The sequence below is a fragment of the Camelus dromedarius genome, chromosome 6, assembly GCF_036321535.1.
Source record: "Camelus dromedarius isolate mCamDro1 chromosome 6, mCamDro1.pat, whole genome shotgun sequence".
NCBI lineage: Eukaryota > Metazoa > Chordata > Mammalia > Artiodactyla > Camelidae > Camelus > Camelus dromedarius.
In genome coordinates this window covers 3,615,227-3,631,370 of record NC_087441.1, presented here as the reverse complement: position 1 = coordinate 3,631,370, position 16,144 = coordinate 3,615,227, and the positions used below count along the sequence as shown (strand labels likewise).

The 16,144-nt window shown below is 40.4% G+C and overlaps 1 long non-coding RNA gene across 1 annotated transcript; it reads right to left on the bottom strand.

The window, feature by feature from the left end:
* Positions 1–2,576: 2,576 nt before the first annotated feature.
* Positions 2,577–5,932, bottom strand: LOC116154470 (uncharacterized). Its single transcript, XR_004138417.2, has 2 exons — positions 5,691–5,932; positions 2,577–3,063 (listed from the first exon to the last, which is right to left on the bottom strand). It is a non-coding gene; the product is annotated as an uncharacterized LOC116154470 (long non-coding RNA).
* Positions 5,933–16,144: the final 10,212 nt, after the last annotated feature.

The window sequence follows — 16,144 nt, the reverse complement described above, 5'->3', positions numbered from 1 at the left end:
CTTAACGGCGGTTAAGAAAAGAAATGAGCCCAACTGCATCCCAGAGAGCAAGACAGGCATACATGAGCTTTATGTACAAGGCGTTCTCACTGCTATGTCGTTATGATTTCCCACTATCAGCTAATCTAATCTAGTCATCGTAATAAAAGACAAGTCAAAGGGAAAAACAGATCAACTACTCTCTTCTGTTTACTTACTTTGGAACAGCATTATCTTTGCCCTAATTCTCTACCGAACTATTTTGTTTTTATTTCATCTATCATTTACCCTAAATTTATTGTCTCTCCTTTAAATCAATATCCGTCATAAGGAAACTTTGTTATTCCCTTTCTCTCTCTATTTTAAGTGTATTATCTCTTTCCCTCTGGTCTCCCTTAAATATATTGTTTGTACATGATAAGAAAAGTTAGATTAGATGTGTACTGAAAAGGGAGAGGGAGGGGCTCTGGATTCATGTGATAGTTTAGATTATTGCCCAGTAGATAGTCACCGCCTTCTCCCTGGCCCATCATGTGACATGTGACCAGCCAGGTGCTTGGTCATGTCACTTGCTTTGGTCAATGAAATGTGAGGGGAAGTGATGTGAGCAGAGGCCCTGGATGCTGTGCAGTATGGCTTTGCTCTTGCACTGGTCCCTTAAATTGGGAAGACATACCCCAGGGAGATGGTGCATCTTCACTCCAGGCCCAGAGGCAAACACCTGGATAAAACACCTGAGCCAGTTACAGCCGAAACGAAGTGGAGGAAACCAGCCACCTGAAGTAGGGCTTAGCCGGAGGAGCACTTCCTAGGTCAGCCGAGCGACCTGCACATTCAGGAACAGGAGAAGAGGCGCTTACACATTACTGAGTTTGGAGCTGCTTCATTCTGAGGTACCTCTGTGGCAATTACGGGCCTTTACATTGTCAAATGCGTCAAATGCACTCAGAACGCAGACAGCTTCACACAGTATAGGTCTCTGGAGGGCAGCAGCCGCTCTCACAGGCCTAGGTGAGGCCTCAGTGATGTTTTTATTCCTTTCCTAACCTCCCACTTGTCACACTTGAAGCAAAAACGAAAAAGAAGGAGCAAGAGCATGCAACTTGCTGTTTGGTTCTTGGCCGGCTGCAATCGACAGGGAAGGCGAGCCCTCTGGATGGCAGGACAGGAGAAAGACATCTGGAGGTTATAGGCAGATAAGAGCAAGACATTTCAGAGAACCTGGGGGGGGCACGACTCCTGGGGGTGATCCACATGACATGGCATCCACAAACTTTGAGTTCAGCCAGCTCTTCTTACCAAGGAACAATGATGTGCAGATGCTGGCCACGCCCTTCACCCAGCATGGACATTGTTATCATCTGTCTGTCTTTTCAGATCCTCTCCCCATCTCCTCCCCTCATAAAAAGCAAGGAGGTTGCCCATTGACCCATTGATACCATTTCTAGGTACCTGATAGACTGGGTGTAAGGGAATGACCCATCCCAAGTGAGAGATAAGCTACCGACCCTACGGCAGGAGACACACAGCCTCAGTCGACCTCTTCACATTAATGTTAATATTAGCATGTTAATGGTTTGGAAAAGTTACTGTGTCGGTGTCGCGATATCATGTGCACATACACACCGTATGCGGAGAGAGCTGATGGCTACTCTGTTTATTGATTCTCATAAAAGGGTTTATATAGGACATGCAGGAAACCTCACATACCATCTAAGTTATAACAATGTTAATAATCTTAAGCCATTTCGGTTCCCAGGTGCCAGGTTCCCAGGCTCCTGCAGTAAGCACAGGATGTTACATGATCAAGGACAGATTGTTTTAAAGTTTGTCACAAAACTTCATTAAGCAGGCCATCTCTTATCCAGCCAGCTACGTGACATTTCTCACAGCTTATTTATCAGTTCAGCCCATGGCTTATTCTCTAGGGCCTTCAGGCGGGGGCCTGCATACTGTGGTAAAGAAATGTGTTAGCATCTCCTAATTCTACACTTATTTTACCATTTTATAATGGAATCCTTTGTTCACAACAATGGAATCCTTTAAACAACCACTAAAAGCCTTTGAAAAGGCTTGAGAGAGACCTGTGTGGGAATCTACACTATAATTAAGACTATATTAAACTTCTATACAGAATGCAATGTAGCTTGCATTTTTTTAATGAAAGTTAAATAATGGGTCTTTAAAATATTTGTCTAAAATACAAAGCATTAAAAAAGGTTTAACGAGGAGGTTTTCAATAGTCTGTGAATAACCAGCAATCCACAGGTTCTAATGGACCTTTCTAGAACACCACTCAGCCACAGCAGAAAATACATTTTTTTCAAACATCCCTGGAACATTCACCAAGATAGATCATATTCTGGTTTATAAAAACAAACCTCAACACATTTAACAGAAATCAAGCCACATAGAGTGTGTTCTCCTACCATAAAGGAATCAAACTGGAAACTGGTAACAGAGAGACAACATGAAAATCTCGGACACTTGGAAATTAAACACACACTTCTAAACAAGCCATTGGATCAAAGGGAAAGCCTCAAAATAAAAATGAAGTGATACGTGCAAATGGACAGAAATGAAAATACAATGATATGTGAATTGGAATTTTTCCTCTTTATTTGCATTAGGAAGATTAAGATCGTCTGCTTGGGGTGTCATAATCAAATTAATGTCATAACAATAATGAGATAGTCACTGCACCAGGATTCTGTGTACCTTTCTCATTTAATTGTCTCAGTTATTTTTAATGCATATCTCAATCCTGTCTTGATTTCAAGCCCTGTTCCCTCTATTTTTATCAGCATACCAGAATACACTCATTATAGCTATTAAAACACGCTAATATTATCTGCTCAAATTTGGAAATCAAATATTGGCAAAGTTGTCATATCTGTGTTTTCAGTAATTACAGGTCTAAATGCAGTTCTCAGAAGTGGTCTCTTTACTTTGTTTATTGAGCCAGACAAGCATCACCAATCTGTCATGTTCCAAGCTACAAAGTGTTTCATTGAAGTGCAATCAGGACCATCCTTTCATCTGTCGTGTAAAACTTGCAAAGATAGTATCTGTTTATTTTAACAGCTAAAAATTAAACAGAAAGAGAAGAAAGCTTAGAACCATTGATTAAGTATTAAAATAGAACTTATAGATAATTTTGTCTAATCACATAGCTAATGTCTGAGTCTGTTCTGAAATGAACCCAGCAAATGATGATAAATTGTATTTGAACATCTCAATTCATGAAAAGAGTGTTAATGCTGAGGAAATATATTACATTTTTAGAAAAGTTTTGATTGTTTCAAAGTCCTTCTTTTAATTAACCTGAAATCTGTTTCAATTTTATTTCTACTACTTGGTGCTTCCTTAGTTTGACTTCTCAGATTTGGGGAAAATCCTAGTAAATCTACATGCATTTTTCCCACTAAATTCTTTAGTAGTCTTATGACTCAATTATAACATTATCTTATTGCCTAAAGCCTCAACCACGGGCACAGTTGTTTAGTCCCCCTCTCCCTTCTCTAGGAAACTGCCTCTGCCTGTTGAGATCCTCATCTCATTCAAAGGAAGTATCCACCTGTCCCTTCATCCATCTTTTTGAATCCGCACAGCTGCTTGCTCCCTTGTGTGTCTCCGGAAGTATTTTCATGATAATCATTTCTGCTTACCTTCTCACATGTAAAAAAGAAGGAAGAAAAGGAGCTGGGATGGAGGACAGAGAAAGAGAGAGAGTACTAAGGAGACAGAGAATTTGTCTATTTTCATTTACAATTGTAGAACTCCTTATTTACTTTTGTCATCATCTCTTCAAGAAAAATGTCAAAAGCGTCCTCTTGTTTTTTCTCAGTCTCAAATCTGCACCAGTTTGTGTGTTACATAGCATGACTTTGATTAGTAATTTAAAATCCTTGACAGGAAGTTTCTTAGAAATGACTTCAAATACAAAATCTACAGGTTAAGAAATCAAAATGTAACAGAATAGAGTGAACTATATTCTAAATTGGTTCCTGGAAGCAGTACCAGCCAAGGACCGCAGCACCCGCAGTGTCCTGACTGCAGAGGAGAAAGCTGTTCCGAGTCACAATGGCTTTTTGCGAACAGCAAAGATATAAATTATTCCACTTATTAATTCTGTACACAGAACTTCATAAAGTCCCTCAAGTCAACAACACAAGTACCTAGGAGGGAAATAGTGAATGTGCGAGAGGTGATGAGCTAATTACATGATTATTGAAATAAATTAAAGTAAACAGCCAGCAAATCTAAAGGGGTTGAACTTTTCATCTGAATGCACCTTCTAGAAGGAAGTTACCGAAACAAAGAGAGCGCGCTGCTGTGTTGGGGAACGGAATATTTTATGCTTCATTGCTGGTCTCATTTAAATACATTCCTCTGAATAATGTTAAATATTTTAGAGTGGAAATACGATATTTCATTGCTATTTGCAAGAATTCTCTTTTTTTTTTTTTTTTTCAGTATAAGCACAAGAAGCATATTTCTCCCTAACCCATCATTTTAGGCTCAAGAAAAAAAAGATAAAAACTAGCACATAATCCGGTCGGTGTGGGAATGAAGAGTGCTTTTAACATTAAGTGCGTTTAGAATGTTAGACTGACCGCGTTTTCATTAATGTGAATGATACGAGCGGGTCGTTAACAACTTAGTATGCAGGGCTCGCACGTTAAAATCTGACTCACGATGTGGTCCGGCTTCCTTGTTTTCGTTAAATTGCTACCTCTCGGCAGGAACCCAGACAAACGGGGTGCCTGCATCACTCTGTGTGACTTTCCGTGGGAAGCTTCCAGAAAGGGTTGCATAATTGTGAATAAGCCTTTTGGCAGAAATGTGAAAGCTTCCATTGTGCTCGGACAAGGACAGAGGCCAGCGTTTGAGGGGAGGTTGCTACAGTTTTGCCAAATTGTGGAAGGGAAAATGCATGGGGCCAGTTGCAAGGCTCAGCTGCATCTTTCTAATCTAAACACATGGAGAAATAGGGGGTCCGTTTTTTTTAGATTTGACCACAGTTACAGCTCTACTAGGGTGAAGATTCAAAATATTTTTTAACTAAAGTTATAAATAGAAACAATGTATCAGGATTGGTGTAAGACACCATAAAATCAACCACGATTTTGCCAAACGTTTAAATGAAATGAGCCTTTCGATAAGTAGAACTAAACCTTTTGGACAGTGCGGCCTCCCTGATTATCCCAGCAACGACTCCCAGTGTCTGCTTATCTGCACTTGCCCCCTGTATTCTTTCCCAATTTTGTATCTACTGCACCCAGAACCCAGACCTCTGCTCCGTGGGGGCTGAGTCCTGAGCTCCTCATGGAGAACGTGGCACCGCCTTGAGTGAAAGCTCAGGTCTGCAGTGTTCTGAATTAGAATATCCTCTCCAACCTCTCTGTTTCTCCCAAGCCTGCGCCCGCACCCTCTTCTGAGTTCAGGTCCAAACTCCTTTTACAAAGTTGTGTTGCTTTGAGTCTCAGGAGACAGTAGTTCCTGCCCGACACGAGCTCAGTCCCACGGCTGGCTCTCTGCACGTGCCGCTTTGGGGGTGCACTGACCCCGCTGCCACGCAAATCCGGGGGCGGGGATGACCATCTACAAGCAACCGAAGCCCCCGCTCAGCCGCTTGCTGGTCTGCGCAGCTCTGAGACTCAGTTTCTCAGTCCCCTGGAGTGGAGGTTGTGGAACTCGCTGTCACTTACCTTCCCGAAGTTTTACGAGGCTCCTATGAGACTGATGTCCTTTGCAAACTATCAACTTCTGTACGATGTGAATTTTCATTATTAAAACTGCTTTATGTGCACATGGCTTGTTTCTTCAGGTAATTAAAATTATTGATGGGGTGTAACCATCCTTTATACTCCACTGAGTTACTGGAAGTTTCACAGAAGCACAAACGTCACAGGTTGTAGGTGCTCAGTAAGTACCGTCCCAGCAGCTGTCAGTTCACCGACTACCAGCGGGGAAGGCCGCCCCCTCCCCTCCCCTCCCCCTCCCCCTCCCCCTTCCCCCCTCCCCGTCCACCAGCCCTTCCCCAGCCACGCACACTGACTGCTGAAAGCGCTAACTGACCCTGCTGCCTGGGTACCAGGGACGTGACTGGAAACTGTCAGGAAGTCCCGGGCCCTTCCACGGCCCCAGCGGCAGATCCTGTCCCCGAGAAACTACCGGCAGAGCCAGGCCCCGCGTGACTCCCTCAGCAGCGCCGTTGCGCGCGAAGCCGGACCCAGGGGGGTGTTCAGCGAGGGCGAACTGCGCGTCAGCGCGTCTGCTCCTGACACGCTGCAGCGAGGGCGCGCACAAGCGGGGCGCGGGAGGCGCAGACGGCCGGTGAGGGAAGGGCCGGACGCCTTCAGCCTCCAGGAGAAAGGGCCAGGGAAGCGGGACTGAAAGGCCACAGCTGCTCTGCGAGGCTGGGTGCAGGAGGCGGCGGGAACAGCGCTTCCGTTTCTTTTAACGTAAACAAACCAGCCTCATGAATAAAACACGACTGCTTGGCTGAATGCCTCGTGATTGCAGAGTCCCTCTGGGGACAGTGGATTGAGAGTCCGCATTTACTAAAACATACAATAACAATAATAACAGTAATGAATCTCAGCGCTTGTTTTTTCACCTTGTCTCTGCTTCAGAGGTGCAGAATGTTCAGATGCTCTAACTGCAAAAAGTAAGTTAGTAAACAGATGGTCTCTTAAAATTACACCTAAGTGCTTAGGGTCCAAACCCCTTTCCTGGTACACCAGCAGGACCCTGGTTTGACCCCCCCCCCCCCCCGCACTGAGTCGTCACTGAACACGGAAAATTTGGCTCCTCCCAAGACACGGGTACTGGGTCAGGTCTCCATATATCTCTCAAGGCAGATGATAAAAATTCAGGTGTGATCACCATTCTATTTTCCTTGACATTTCTCAAATCCCATACTTTTCTTTTATTAATCATGATTTTTATTATTACCTTAATATTTTAAAAAATACTTTGCAGCTTTTTAAAGATTTTTTATAGACATTGCTTTTCAGAGCCTACATCAGTCCTCAAGATGGGCTGGATAAATAAAGCAGGTGAGAAACCTGCCTTACAAAAATTAGGTAACTTTTCTGGCAATTCACCAGTCTTTTGTATTAAATGCATTTTCTGACTTTTAAAGATTACAGATTCTCAACCTTATTCTTTCTGTTCAAACTCTCTTGAACCCTCACTTTATCTGGTGTCCACTCTACCCTCCCATTCCCCATTGATGATCTCCCCTTCCTTTATTGGGAATAGAGTAGTCAGTGGAACCATCTGGTTGGTCACCGACACATCTGTGCACCTGCCTGCTTGCACGGCTCCTCCTCCTCTTCCTGTTAGAGCACCGCCCCCAGCACACACAGCACCTGTGCCCCCCAACGCTTTTGCTTCCGAGGCCACCTCCAGATCCAAAACGCTCGAGGATCAGTGGTTGAGAAACCAAAGAGAAAGCTGCTGCTTAGAAGCTAGAAACCTGAGCAGAGCTTTCGTCCTTCTCGCAGGACTAGAGAGACAAAAAGCGGAGTTCAGAGCCATTGGAAGAGGAGGGGCCTTGTAAACACCCTAAGCTTTCTGTTGAGACCTCTGAGTGGCTTTTCCCTGACAGAAGGAGCCAAGTGAAAATACACTTGTGCTCACAAAGTCTGAAACTCCAATTCAAAACATCCCAATTCCTGGTAGCTGAAAGAAAACTAACCAATATCAGAGAAGATAACAATATGGTAAGGTACAGAAAGGGACAAAATAAACTGTCATTATTCGCACATGAAGTGTTTGTGGACAAAGATATCAAAACACTGCAGGTAAATTACAATAATTCATATGTGAATTTAATCATATCACTGGATACAAGTTCAATATAAAAATTAAGTATAATTCTATATAGTAGCAATGAGCAAATATAATGAAATACACAAATTTAAATAAATAAAAGTGAATAAAATTAATTGAAAAACTAATCAATACCATTAACAGTGTCACAAAAATCTGCAATGTCACAATGAATCTACAAATGATGTATGTAAAACTTCTATGAAATTTAAAAAACAATAACTACTAAGAATAACTGAAGAAGACTTAAATATATGAATGGACATATTTTATGCACTGAAGTTTCAATGTTGGAAAGATGTAATTGTTCCCAAAAGGATCTATAATTTCAAAGCAGCACAGAACAAAATTCCAGGAGGTTTTTTTAGGAAGGGTGTGGAAATTGACCAGCCAATTCCAACATTTTTATGGGAATGCGAAGGTCCAAGATAAGAAGGAGAAACGTAGAGGTCTTACACCACTAGAAATGAAGACTTACACAGCTATAGCCATTAAGAGAGTAACCTAGCACGCGGGTAGACAAATAGGACAGAGGAATGGAAGGACATTCAGACACAGTCATACATTAACATGGCCACCCGATCTGCAGCAATGGGGGGAAGGCCTGAAAGCAGGTGATAAAGCAGCCTTTTCAGTAAGATGTGGTGAGGCCCTTCACAACAGAATGTCTCCAATTGGACAATGAATACATGAAAGGGCATTCAACTTCATAATCCATCAGGAAAATACAGCTTAAAACTGTAACAAGAAACCTCTACACATCGTTTAGAATTGTTAAAATGGAAAAAAAAAAGATATTACCAAGTTGAAATCTTCCTACACTTAGTAGGACTGCAAGATGGTGTGACTTTTTGGAAATAAACTTTGGCAGTATCTATTAAAGCAGCACATATGCAAACTTTTGACCAGCTGCCCTGTACCTGGAAATTTAATTGATGAGAAATGAAAGCATTTTTCTACAAAAAAGATGTTAGAGAATAGTAAGCATCTTATTCTTTATTGAACAAAACCAGAAACAACCTAATGTCTACCAAAATAGAATGCACTAGTAAAACGTGGTCTATTGAAAAATATGTATACGGTATAGCAATGAAAGGGAATGAACTGTTACACTGAGTAACATGAAGAAGTTTCACAAATAAAATAATGTGAGAAAAAAGTCAGACATATATAAACTCATGCTGTACGGTGATTTCTCCTCTATAAAGTTCCAAAATATGCCAGACTAAGTGACGGTGATAGAAACTGGAAAAGCTGTCCTTTTTTGTAAGAGGTGATGACGCAGGAAGAAACTAGAAAGATGTTTCTGGGTTTTTCCGAAATGGTGTCTGCCTTCTTAAGAAGTGCTGTTTCCACAAGAGTTGTTTCTGATGCCTAACTTCATTAGAAATTTTCTACCTAGACCCTTACTATTTGTACATTTCTCTCAATGAACATTAAAATTTAATAAAAATCACTTAAAAACACAATCTATATTATTTCTCAAAAACAAAAATCTTCCGTCATCTCTCATGAACTCTTGGTGCCGTGTGACTTGGCTGTGTCTGTACAGCCAGACTCCCAAACTTCTAAAGAGCCTCGCCAGTGCACTTCTTTTTCACATCCTCACCTCTCATTTTTCTCCAGTTTTCTCATGTACTTTTCTCCTCAAATCCACAAAGAATGTCCTTTATAAAGATACAAAAGAACAGATCATTACTTCAAATCCAGCGGACCCTGTCCTGTTCTGTCCTTGTTCATCTCTCAGCAGAATTCAGCACTTCTGGAATCTCCTTCCTTCTTAAACACTCTCCTTTGTCAGCCACCGTGAGACTGCATTTTCCGACTTTTCTTCCCGGTCTCCCAGGTTCCTCATTCTCATTCTCCTCTGTTGGGCTTCTTCTTTGGATAGCCTCAAAATACTGCATTTCATCAAACTGTCTTAAAGGTTACCACAGTTCTCATTTTAACCAGCAAACTTACAAACTCCTAAATAGGTTTATTAATTAGGAGAATGATGTTTAATTTTCCAATGTGAAGTACATAGTTCATTTTCATTTAATATAATTATTCTTTCCTTTAATTTTTTCAGCTTACTATTGGTTTGACATTTGTCCTATTCAGTCTTTTGTCTTTAGTCCTCCTTTCCTGTGCTTTTTTGGAATAATCAAGAGTGTTTAATCATTTCATTATGTCTTTTCTATTAGTGTTGTTTTTATAACTTTTTTGTATTATTTTCTAATTAAGAGTCTAGGCAATGAAATCTGTACTTTACGTTATTCAGTTATTTCCTAAATAATTATCTTCCCCATATCCAGATTAGTACAATTGTCGTATAACAGTTTAAATATTTTTACCTGGTTTGGGTCTTTGTGTCAATGTTGTTGTGTGACTTATTTATACACCTATTATAAATCCAAATAGATACAGTTATTATTTTTGTTTAAAATCAGCATTCTTTAATGTTTATCCTCAAGTTTGCTTTTTCCACTCTTCATTTCTTCCTGAGTTTTAACTTTGACATTCAGCACTTTGACTATGATGTGCCTAGATAAGTTTTTCTTCATATTTATTCTATGTAGATTTAACATTGATATATTTGATCATTATTGGAAAATTCTCAACCTTTCGGTATTCAGTTTTTGCTTTTGTTTTAGTCTAGTTCTCAGCCTCCAAATGTACGTATGTGAGACCATTTAACCGTGTTTATCCATTTCTTATATGTTGTTCTATCTATAATTTTTATTTTTATTTCTCCTTTTGGTGCTTTGATTTGTATATTTTCTATTTGTCTTTCATTTTACTAATTTTGCTTAAAATTGTGTCCAGCCTGCTGTTAAAACCACCCAATGAAGTCTTAATTTTATATGTTTTATTATTTAGCTGTAGAGCGTTCTTTTGATCCTTTTGTGTAGATTCCAACTCCTCATTAAATTCTCTTTTCTGTATTTGTCTCTGTATTAAGACAAGTTTACATTAGCTACTTTAAAGTCATTGCCTGCTAACTTCTAAGTCAACAGTGGATTGGCTTCTATTACTTGTTTTTTGCTTAGTTACATGTTATGTTTTCCTACATCTTTGCATTTCTTGTAATTACTTAAAGTGAGCCTTATGTTTTAATAAACTGTAGAGAAGAAAATCAATATTATTTCTCCATAGATATGGTTTTTCTCATTTGTTTATTAGACAGATTGGATGAGGGGGCTGATCAACTCAATACAGTAATGACTTTTGTTGCGTTCGGACTGGATTTCAGTTTCAAATGTCTTGAAATTGAGCCTCTTTATTGAGACTTCGTTTTCTAAGCACTGTGAACACTGAAGATGATTTAATCTGTATTTTCAGTCCATTCTCAAGGTTTGCATTTGTCTCAGCTTCCATCAAACATTCCGCAAAGAAAACAAGAGCGTGCATTTGGAGTTCCTCTAATTTCAATCCATTATGTCAGCCCAGGCGTCCTTCAGAACTTCGTTGCTTTCTTCAGTGATCTTCTGCCCACCGCAAGCCTGGTTCTCAGCCTGCTCGCTGAGTCAAGAAATTTTCTGAAAGAAAATGAATTTCCACTGATTCAGTCTACTTAGAAAAAACATTTTTCTACTGGACATTATAGTCTTTCTGATCCTCTTAGTTAACGAGACCTCACATATCTTTTAAAATGTCTCCTTTTTTGACCGTGTTAATGTCACTAGTTGTCACAGGAGAAGGGAAAATGTGCCCCCACCTGCAACATCCTGTAACAGCAGGGAAAGCTCTGATACCAATTTATTTACCTTGACACTAAAATCCTCCTCAGAAACTATCTCTGTTTCCTTGTATCTTTCTGTCTGTGTGTGTGTGTGTGTGTGTGTGTGTGTGTTTGTGTGTTTCAAAGCTTCGTAGTACCAAGTGAGGATTACATTTTTATTTTATGTTAAAATAAAAATAACTTCTCCATCAGTACAAAATATGTAATATTTTCAAAAGTTTTGAGATATTTAATTTTGAAATATTTAAAGATTCTAAGTCATTTTATTTTAAATAGTAAATATAATTTGTTTAAAAGTCTAGTTTTTTGGAATTCAAGGCTGGCAATTTTCTACAAAATTTCAATAATTTCTGGAAAAATTATATTTATAATTTTTTTCCGCAGAGATAAAGTATAAGTTAAAAGCATAATTTTATATAAATAGGTATGTAACAATATTGCAAAAAAAAGGATGTAATACAATTGTAATATTTAATTTAATTTATATATCTGGTATCAAGTTAATGTTCAATCATAGCAAATATTATGTGTAATAATATAATCAAATTCATCTACTAGGTATATGACTTTTATTAGCTGCATCTAAACATTATTTGAAAAATAAACTATTTGTATAACATTTTTTTCATGATTCATTGCGTCCCACAGTTTGAGTGGAAGCGCAGAAGTTTAAAATTTAATAACACATAAAGAGGACCCAAAGAAATAATCCTTTTCCATAAAGTTTTGCTTCTATATTCCAATTCTATTTTTAAAATGCTTTCTTCAGTTTATCATTCACCAAGTAATTACAAGAGCCAGTATTTGAATTCTCACTCTACTTTCTGAAAGCACCATTAGGGGAAAAATAAAGGAAGAATCTGCAAATTCCCTTCATCTCGCCCACTCTCAATTCTTGATCTCTCCCTTTCCCTAAGAGGATCCAGGCTCCCGCTGTCGGAGCCACTGTTACATCATCGCTTTTCTCGTTGTTCTGCCGGGACAGGTGAGTAAATGAGGTCGGACAACTTTTATGGGCACTAGAGGCAGCCAGAGGGTAGAGGCTGCTGGTGACATGCTTTTGCTCAGTGATGACACCTCAGTGACTGGCAGTGATTCCCAGGGCCAGCCTGGAACGTTACGCAGCAGGACTAGTGACCATGTTAAATCACTGGCAGCAATGACAGTGAGAGATGTCACTCCACCGCTTCAGGGCCTGCTTAGGGCAACACCGTTTGGTTTGTCTTTGGTGGGTTCTCCCTTCTGCTCGTCCATCATCCTTACCCATTCCAAATTCCCCTGCCTCTATATTATCTGTGAAGTGCCTGGTTATCAAACACCTCTCTATGAACACTGTGATGTGTGTGCTCAGATTTAATCCATGCCACAGGACCACTGGCCAATGAAACGCTCTAGGCAGAAACCAGCTCCACCAAAATAACAAGCAGTGTTTCTTGTTTCCTTGCATGCCTTCTATTTTTTTTTTTTAACTAAACATTTAAATCTAACAATGTGGTACTTGGAAACCAGATTCTTCTGCTTTCCCAGGGATTGCTGGCTTTTGTTATTGGTTATGTTTATTGCTTTTGCTTTTTCTGCTTGTCTACACAGCAAGGATCAACCTGAGATGTAAACTTAAGGTCTTCTCAGGTGCTTTCTAAGCTAGTGAGTTCATGATTACTTTCTAATTTTCCTCGTATATACATAGCCTTTAATGTCTAGCTTCCAAAAGAGAAAATTTTGTGGGAGAAAATAAAGGTCACTGGCATGCTATTCAGGGGGCGGGGTCTTATTTGCCGACCCTGGGTGGGGGATGGGAATGGGTAGGGTGGCGGATGGGTAGCTGCTATTGTGCTAAGAGATAGAATTAAGCAAATCAACCACAATTTGCTGTCCAAGTCTTCCTCTGGAATTTGCAAGCCTTCAATAGACTTGCGTTCCAAAGTAGTTCCATCAGATTCTGCCAGTGTTAATTGCTGTGTAGATGGGGAGACTGGTTCGGGGTGCTCCTACCGCACCGTCTTCCCTAAGTCCTCCGTGAGGTGTGCTCTTACTGTGGAAAACCGAAGGGGAAGTCTGGTTACCTCAAAATCAAAAGAGAGATTTTACTGAAGATCCCTTCTGCTTCTCATCAATGTTCTTAAAGAAGTTTACCTAAGTGTGGGTTAAATAATCATAATTTTTAAATGCTTTAAAGGTGTTTTTATCTTTTCAAAAATGCTTGAATCTTTAAAGTATTCTTTCTCACCTTTTTGGCAAATTTTGTGATATATGTTAGTAATTATCGTGAGTGTTTCAGAATCATTTATTAACAAAATATGGCATTTCCCTGGCAAGAAAATCCCATTAGTGCTTTGCTATAAAAGCCCTGTAAGTGGAGTTCTAAGTACTTCATCAGCTTCCTGTCCTTTCTTTGAATGACAGCCTGAACCATTAAAAACAGTCAGCACTAAAATGATTTATTTTCATCTAACTAGAGATTACTTAATTTAATTAAATATGCTTTTGCTTTGCAATTGCCACAAAGTGGTTCCTGCAAACTTCCAGCTCATTATTTAATGCACCCACAGCCTCAGTGGAACACTAAGAGGATACAGATTTTAGACCTTTCAGTTCCACTTTGTAAACATCTTTAAAAATTCAAGAACTCTCCGGAAATTCTGTGTTGGCCTGTGAAACTTACATAATTCTTGGTCATTTTTTACTAAAGTTACTATACTTCCTTTTGCACCTTCTGTAATTCTGATTGGCTTCTTGTGCCTGTATTTACATCATAAAGGCTAAGGATTACTCCCACAAACATTAAGAATTGCATTTTTAATTTTTCATGGCTTTATTTAACTCACCCTGATTCCTTTTCATTGCTGTACACAGGAACAATTTTCCCACTTGAAAGCTTCATTTTCCAGGTTTGAAATTTTAAAATGTACCAGTTTCTCAATTTAAAATAAAATTCGCAGTTTTCAATCTATGAGTACCCCTCGTTTCGGAATTTCTTATATCACAAAGATACAACGGCATTCCTGAAAGTCTTTTTCCCTTGAGGATACACATAAGTTCCTCTCATCGTCTTACTGACGTTGAGATTATTGCCGTTTGAGACAAGGCGGGCACAAGCACAGCTGATGGACGCCAAGGAGCTGCTAGTACTGACCGCACTACCAAAGGCTGCAGACTGAGAACCGGTTTCGCCACCTTAGTTGCATAGTTACAGGAAAGTCCATCTTCTCTATGAATTTCTTCTTCTGTAAAATGACAATTGCTATAGCACCTGTGTGAGACGGTAACTGTGAGGAACAAGTAAGTAAGTGTTAATGAGTAACCACAGTAACCACCATGCAGGAAGCACTCAATAAATGATGCCTTTTTTTACATTTTATGTAGCATCACATTTGTCCTGGAATTTTACACTTCATGTACATTGTATCCCACCTTCAAAATATCTCTGCGGAGTGGACACTATGCACCCATTCTACATGAGCAGAACCCGGCAGCTCAATGCCTTGCCCAAGGCCATGGAAGAGATGAAGGTGACACCAGAGTCAACACAGATCTGGGCCGGACAGCCTCGCCCTCTCCTCTCTCACGTCCTCCCTCCAGAGCAGAGAAGTCAGAAAAGCAAATCTAAACGCACACATTAAAATCTTGCTTGGCACACTCCAAATATGTAGAAAAACCTGAAACGTGACATCTTTTCTAGGAGGAAAGGCAGAGCTGATTGAAAACCAAAGGGAAGCTGGAAAAAACTGCATACTCACCTGAGCTGGGAGTTTGAAGAAAGTTACTGATCACCCTCAGCTCAACACCCCTCCGCTACTTCTTACATCTTGCCTGAAAGGAGGATACGGAGCCATGCAGAGGGTCCCAGATTGGACTATAACATTTGCAAAGACAAGATGTAAATAGACTACAGGAGAGTGGAGCCCTGGGATCAAGCAAGCCCTTCCCAACCTGCACGGCTACACCTGCACGCTGGGGGCTGTCCACCCACTGGTGTCGGGAACCGCAGCCTCTGCCTCGAGATTAGAGGATAATGAGCCTGTTGCCTTCCTCAGGGACGAGATCAGATGGCTCGTGCTTGCAGTTCCTACAGCTCTCAATAGACCACCTGGAGTTGTAACTGCTTAGAGAGAGTCTGCTGGACTCTCATCTTTATTACCTTTCCCTCATCCTCGCTCTCAGCTGTTACATGACTTCCTGTTTCTCTGAGGAAACAGAAACAATCAAAAGAGACTTTCCTCAAACTTTATCCACCCACCTGAATAGAATCTCACTCACATACGTGCTTCCCAGACTGTGTCCATAAATAAAACTCCTTGCTTCTTCGTCTAAAGTCAGCCCCTAAGTTGTACACAGATATCGCTTGTCCAAGTTTGGCACATGTGCTCAGTGAACTGATTCACTAGATGCTGCTTCCTTAAATGAGAGGAAGACAGATGCGGAGAGCAAGAGTGAGAGAAGGATTGAGAGAGAGAGAGCAGGAGAGAGAGAGCGCCGGTGAGGATGGAGCTGGACTTCACTCCTACTGCTGTGCAGTCCGAGTCCCAGGGACCCTTAGTGCTACTTTAACCTCTTGAGGCAACTGCGTCTTGGTAAAAGCAAAAGACAAAGTTGCTAGCC